The sequence below is a fragment of the Octodon degus genome, unplaced genomic scaffold, assembly GCF_000260255.1.
Source record: "Octodon degus isolate 3935 unplaced genomic scaffold, OctDeg1.0 scaffold00063, whole genome shotgun sequence".
Taxonomy (NCBI): Eukaryota; Metazoa; Chordata; class Mammalia; order Rodentia; family Octodontidae; genus Octodon; species Octodon degus.
Window position 1 is genome coordinate 7,701,686 of NW_004524639.1, and position 6,682 is coordinate 7,708,367.

Below are 6,682 nucleotides of genomic sequence, written 5' to 3' on the forward strand. Positions count from 1 at the left end.
TGGGAGGAACCACAGCGGCTGGTTTTTCATTGTCAAGAAGTTCTGGTTTGTTCTGTGATTCTCGTTGGGTCTTATTCTTTATTTCTGTTTCAATCTTGGATTTTTCAGCTGACAGGGTTTCACGTAAGCTCTTCCTAGTAGCCTTTTCCAGTAATGCCTTTATCTCTTGTAGATCATCCTGTAACTCCTCCAGAGCCGAAGCCACGGTCAGGCCGGCTTTGACTTCAAGCCTGAGCTGCAGGCCAGCACGCAGTGACAGGAAGGGCCATTCTCCACGTGGGCGTGGACCTTAGTTGCGCTAGCCAGTGGCCGGCCAGCCCCTGTGCAAGCGCTTGACCTAAGCTAGACCCCAGCCCGCCGTCCGTACGCAGACACTCTGGAACCTTCGCGAGGTCGCCCCCCCTTCACTCATTTTTAATCCCAAATAGTACTCCATTGTCTGGATTTACCACATTTTTTCTAAGGGGCGTGGGGGGGACTGGGGATTGATCTCAGGCCCTTGCACTTGGCAGGAATGCGCTTATCCTACTGATCCGTCTCCCTGGCCCCCAATTATTTTTGCCATGTGTGCCTTGATGGAAAGTTTGGATTGTTTCCTCCTTTCGTCTGATATGAACAATGGTGCTAAGAGCATTTATCTGCAAGCATCCTTTTGAGCCTGTTTTCAAATATTTTGAGTATTGGTAGACCTAAGGTTGATCATTTGAGAAAGGGCAGGCTGTTGTCCAAAGTAGTGCCACTGTTTTACATTGCTACCAGCAGTGTTGGAAGGTGACTAGTCCCTTTGTCGTCAAATGTTTTCTGCGGATGAAGAAGTCTAGATTGATCTTTATTTCATGTTTCACCCACTTGAAATGTTGTTTAATTGTCTTTTGACAAGTATAGGTTTATTTTATTGTGGCAAAATACACAAATTGTACCTATGTTTTGATGTGCAGTTCTGTGGCCTTAAGGACATTCCCTTTGTGGAACGCTGTCTACTATCCTTGTTCAGGACTTTTTCACTTTGGAATATGGTTTGATTTGTATGGTTTTTTGAAAGCCATTGTATGAGGTATAGATATAGATGTTTGATGTGGTTTTTCTTTTGGTCTTTTCTCTGTTGTTGGTAGTCATTTGGCTACAGTGTACTTAACCGTTTTTTTATTCTGTTGTAATTATTCATTTTTAATAAATTTTATTGAGAAACAAATGGGAATGAGAGAGTTTCAACACGAAATAGTAGGACAGTTTCAATAATTAATACATTCTTATTGTTGTCTTTGTGGTGGGTATTCGTAGTAAAAGAGGCAGACATGGTATCCTGGCCAAAGGATGTTAGTGCAAGTCTTTTCATGGATTTAAGAGAAAGCAGCTATATGTCTGTGCTAACTATTTTGTATATAGAGATACAGAAGGGTCCTTCTGTTTTGTCCTTTTTTCATTTAGTGTTGTCAGAGAAGGGTATTCCATTGCCATTTAAATATTGTAGGCATGTGAATTCAGCAAGACAATCTAATATAATCCGGTAGTCCATAATCGTAGTGGGCTCTCCTTTGGATCGGCAACGTCAGAAGTCGTTGACTTGAGCGTTTTACAGCTCAGAATATTAATGTGACTTTACTTTTTATACCTCATTTTTATACTCTTCTGCTGCCTGGTTAAGACCAAGATAAAGCAAAGCCTATATACCAAGAAGTGTAACGTTTGTATCAGAATAGGTCAGTCAGTGAGTTCCCTGTCAGGATTTACCCTGAAACTCTGTAGTTAAGTTTGTAGATCTTTCGTATCAGGACCATTTCCTTGTAGCACTGCTTATATATTCAAATGGACAGAAAATTAGTATGCTTTAGAGTATCTTAAGATAAACTGCCTGGAATGGGAGCTTTCTTTCCAGTCCTTTGAGGTCTACAAGACCTAACTGGAAAATGTACTACTGTGGAAAATGAAGACTGCTGAAATCGAAGTGGGGTGGGGGCTGGTGGGGAGGGCCTGTGGAGTTTTTGGTTAATTGCTGTACCACTGTCCTTGAGGTGGCTGAGGAAGTTTCATATTTTCTTTGGACATCCTTAAGCGCCAAAGCTCTTGCCGAAGAACTTTGGTGCTATGTGAATTCTGCCAGTTCGCTAGCACTGACATGGCTCTTGGGTCCACCACTCCATGAGAAGTCTTAACTCCATTCATATTAATTTTTGTTACAAAGAGGGGTGCTTCTGGGTATTTTGGTCCACATTCTATTTTCAGGCTGTATATTCGGTTTTCTTACATTGTTCTTGGAGGCCGAATTACCATGCCTGTCATACTTGTGTTATGTCTTCGTCATCGTCTAGACCCTGGCTAAGTCTGCCATCTCATCCTCCATTCTAGCCTTGATTGAATTCTTTCAGCAGCTGGAAATTGTGAGTGACTTTTAGTCCTGTTCCCATGGGTGCTGCCATCTTCTGTCATGCCCCTTCATTCCTTTTCAAGAGCAAATAACATTCTTTTGTCTGCACTTACCAGAACTTTTTTTTTGAACCGGGGATTGATCTCAGGATTGCATTGAATGTATATAACAATTTTTGGATGATACTCGTTTTCATAATATTTATTGTTTTCTATCCAGGCGTAAGATAGTTTCATTACGTTTTGATCTTTGTCAGTCATGAAGTTTTGGAAAGAATTTCCCTTTGTATCTTATTCGTTTTTGCTTTTTATTGTCAGAACCTGCAGTTGAACTCTTGCTCCATTGTTTCTTTAAATTATTATTGTGATTATTCTATTTTGGTATAGGGTCTAGAAGGTCTCACTACACAAGTCAGACTCTTAGTGATCTTCCTGTTATTCGCCTCCCAATTGCTGGGATTTACAGTTTTTTGGCAACATGCTCAGTCTCAGTTGCCCTGTCAGTGTGCTCTAGGGATGGGGTCAGCACAGCCCACCAGGGATCGAATGCAGATCCCTGCATCTGCCCAAGTAGTGCTTTAATCTGCTGAGGTAGCTGTCTGGCCCCCTGTATTTTAAAAATATTATCCATCAATCCCATTGAATTGGCTTTAGGTCTTTGTTCAAAATAAATTAAGTATAAATGTGTGTGTTTATCTTTGTAGTCTTCACTTTCATTGTCTATTTGTTCATTGTTACACCATAATTATGCTGAGAAATTTTTTTTTGTTTTGCTTTGGCAGAACCAGGGATTGAACTCAGACCCTTGCACTTGCCGGGCAAACATTTATTCTACTGAGCCATCTCCCCAGCTCTATGCTGAGAAATTTTTTGTAGCAGCTTTACATTAATGCTGTTTTGATATCTTTATATTTGTAGTCTTTTACTAGATTTTTAAATCAGTGTATATTCTTCAATTTTAATTTTATTTTTAAAAATTCTGACTATTTTGCATAAATTTCTGCTACACATAAATTTTAGAACCAGGCTGTCAATTTCTTCTCTCTTTCTTCTTCTGTGTTTGTCTCTGTCTCTGTCTGTTTCTCTCTCTCTCTCTCTCTCTCCCTCCCTCCCTCCCTCCCTTCCTTTCTCCTTGTCTCTGTCTCTGACTCTGTGAGTTTTTTGTGGCAAGATCTTGCTATTTAATTCAGGCTGACTTTGAATTCCATGTGTAGTCCAGGTTGTCCTAGAACTTGAGGCAAGCCTCTTTCCTGAGTCTCTCAAGTGATGGGATTATGTGCATATGAAATCATGCCTGACTGTGCTCCATATTTTTACATTTAGACACGCACAGTTTATTGAATGTCAGTAAAGCTGGGTTTTTTTGGTAAAAATTCCAGAACTGTGCCTGGGCTGTTCAATATGTCTCTCAAGACATAAAAGTACTTACAACAGTAGCCCTAAGCATCTACCTTGTGCAAATGTGATAGGAACTTCATGTCCTTTCATATTGCCAGTAGTTGCAGGGCATATCAGATGAGGGACCCCCTGTTTCTTTAAGTTTTTGTCATCGAAAATAATGTTCTCATTACAAAAAGAATAGCAGAAGCACCCTGGACTCTTTTCCATGTGACAAGGTCCAAGATGTGGCCTCCTAGGAAACTGCTCCCAAGGCACCAGGACAGGAGGTCAGAAAATCACATAGGGCTCAACTGGTTCAGTCTTCACTTCACAGAAGAGTTAAGTCTCTTGGCAAATGCTACCTTGCTTCACAAGCCAACCCAAGGCTGCCAAAGCTGTCTATAGGTGCTCAGGCCTGTGAGGACCTCGCCTCCCAGCTCAACAGGGCTTGAATTTCTCCACAGAAGATGATGTAGTAGTAGCTGACTCCTCTTGTAGGGAAAAGTTCCGTCTACTTCCACCATTCTGGTAGCTGGAAACCTTAGGTCCAGTAATTCCTTGTGAGAGTCCTTGTAATTTCCATCTGGTGGCAGGACATGCTTTCCATGGAAGGTAGACAAGGTTTTCTATCCAATGGGATGCAGCCTTGGGAAGACTGAGTTGCCCAACTCCACACCATTTGTTAACTGCTGAGCAACCTGTTCCCAGCCAGTATCCAATTATTGCCCAGCCACCACCCAACCAAGAGCCAACCAATGCCCAACCTCCACTCATGCCCCAAGTGGCCCCTCTCAGTCCCGCTCACTATTCTGCTCCATTTAAGAAAAAAGTTTTTTACATGTGAATCTGATTTATTTAAAAATATTTAGGAGAAATTGAGTAGAAAATTTTATAGAAAAAATACCATTAAACTAAAAGTAATATATTTGTTTTTTAAAAGAATACAAAATAGTGATAGGAATAAAAAAAAAACGGCATTAGAAATGATACATGGGGTCAGGAAGATAGCCCAGTGCTCTAAGTGCTTGCCTAGCAAGTGCAAGGACCCAGGTTTGATCCTGGGTACTGTATGCCGTGCCACCATGCTAGCCACCAAAACCAATCATGGTGGTGCATGTCTGTAATCCCACTGCTGGGTAGGCTGATACGGAGAATCACTATAAGTCTGAGCTGTATAGTGAGACCCTGTATCAAATAAATAAATAAGTTTAAAAATTAAAAAAGAAATGATACAAAATTTCACTAGACAAAGTAATAGGAATTCAACAATGGTTGCTGTATTGCGTAATGTTATCTTTGAATTAGTTGTTCAGGTTACCAGATATAAACGTGAAAGATTGTTTATTTTTAATTTTTATTTAAGATTGTTTTGTTTTTTTCTTCAAACCAGTCACAGAAAAGTTGTAAGAAATTCAAAAGAATAAAAAGAAAATGTAAGCATTAAATTTTCCTTTCAAAAGACCTGCAGAAATCAGCAGTACAATTATCCAAAGTATCCTACATATATACCTAAATATCTTTTTTCCCTTCTATTTGTCCTTTTCCTCAACCCAGTTTCTCCTTCACGTTGAACAAATTCTTTCCCTTTCACAGTATCTGCTGTACCTTTCAGATTTTATTTACTCTTTCAGGTTCTCACACTAGCGAGACAATATGATGTTTGCACGTGTGGGTCTGGTTTATTTCAGTTATTAATATAGTCTCTAGCTACTCTATGGTGTAAAAGTAACGTATTTGTTTAATCCATTCCTCAGTTGATGAGCATTTGGGTTATTTCTGAGATTTAGCTATAACAAATTGTGCTGCTATAAACATGGGTGCACATATATCACTGTGGTATGATCATTTCATTGTAAAATAATATATTTGCAAGATAATAGAGACATATTTTCTATCTGCTTCTGTTTAAAAAGCCAACACTCCTCTGCTTCATAGGTGTTCTGCGTTTGAGGTGTAGTGAAATCTTTGCTGTTCACCAGATATAATGTTTTAATTCCTTACAGGGTTGGGGGGAAGGGAGCGCAAACACTTAACACTGAAATTTTAAAACAGCAGCAGAGTATGTGGATTTTAGTTTTTGTTCATTATTGGTTGTTTAAAAAATTTCCCCCATGTAATTATTGTAAACACCTTCCTTTGTGTGGTCACTGTAAACATTTGGGAGATGGGACAGGGAGGAAAGTAACGGTAGTTCACATGTCCCTGGCATCTGTTCAGAGCAGTGTGCAGAATGTAATGGTCTTTTGTAAGAAACATTTTATTTTTAAAATACATTTAGTGAATCTGTTTTGGTGGTCATTTTTAAAATGAAGGCAGTCGTGAGTTCGATCCCTGGTTCTGCAAAAAAAAAAAAAAATTAAATAAAATAAATAAAATAAAATAAAAAATAAATAAAATAAAGAAGTCAGTTTTCAAATGGTGGCTGAATTTCCCAATGCACCCCTAGACTAAACACTAAGTTTGATTTTCAGCTCCTCTGTTAGAAATAAATATAGTATATCTCTTAGATACAGGCAAAATACATTAGCAAATTCAGTTCTGGTGATTTTTTGATGGTATCAGTCATTACTTGGGAAGAAGTTCCATCATACACATGATGCTTATAATAAGCTGGAGGATTTTTGTTTTTGCAAATGCTTGACCCTATATTTTCAGCAGTTTTCTGTTAGTTGTAAAGAACCCAGGTGGGCAGCAGTACTACAAATTGAAAAAATAATATAAGTATATTCTAGAAGCCTAATTGGCAGTGGGTTTAATTAAAATAACATTTGGTTAAGGAAGTGATGGATGATGGATGCTGAATAAATTGTGATTATTTTCATTACATTTCTCACCTATAGACTTATTTTTTTTTAATTTTATTTGTGTGTGTGTGTGTGTGTGTGTGTGTGTGGCCAGCTCAGCCCACCAGGGGGCGGGGCTGGCTGGCATGTGGTGC

The 6,682-nt window shown here is 39.1% G+C and overlaps 1 pseudogene; it reads right to left on the reverse strand.

Annotated features, from left to right (window-relative positions):
* Positions 1-1,986: 1,986 nt before the first annotated feature.
* On the reverse strand, positions 1,987-2,417 carry LOC101565777 (annotated as a pseudogene).
* Between the last annotated feature and the right edge of the window lie 4,265 nt (positions 2,418-6,682).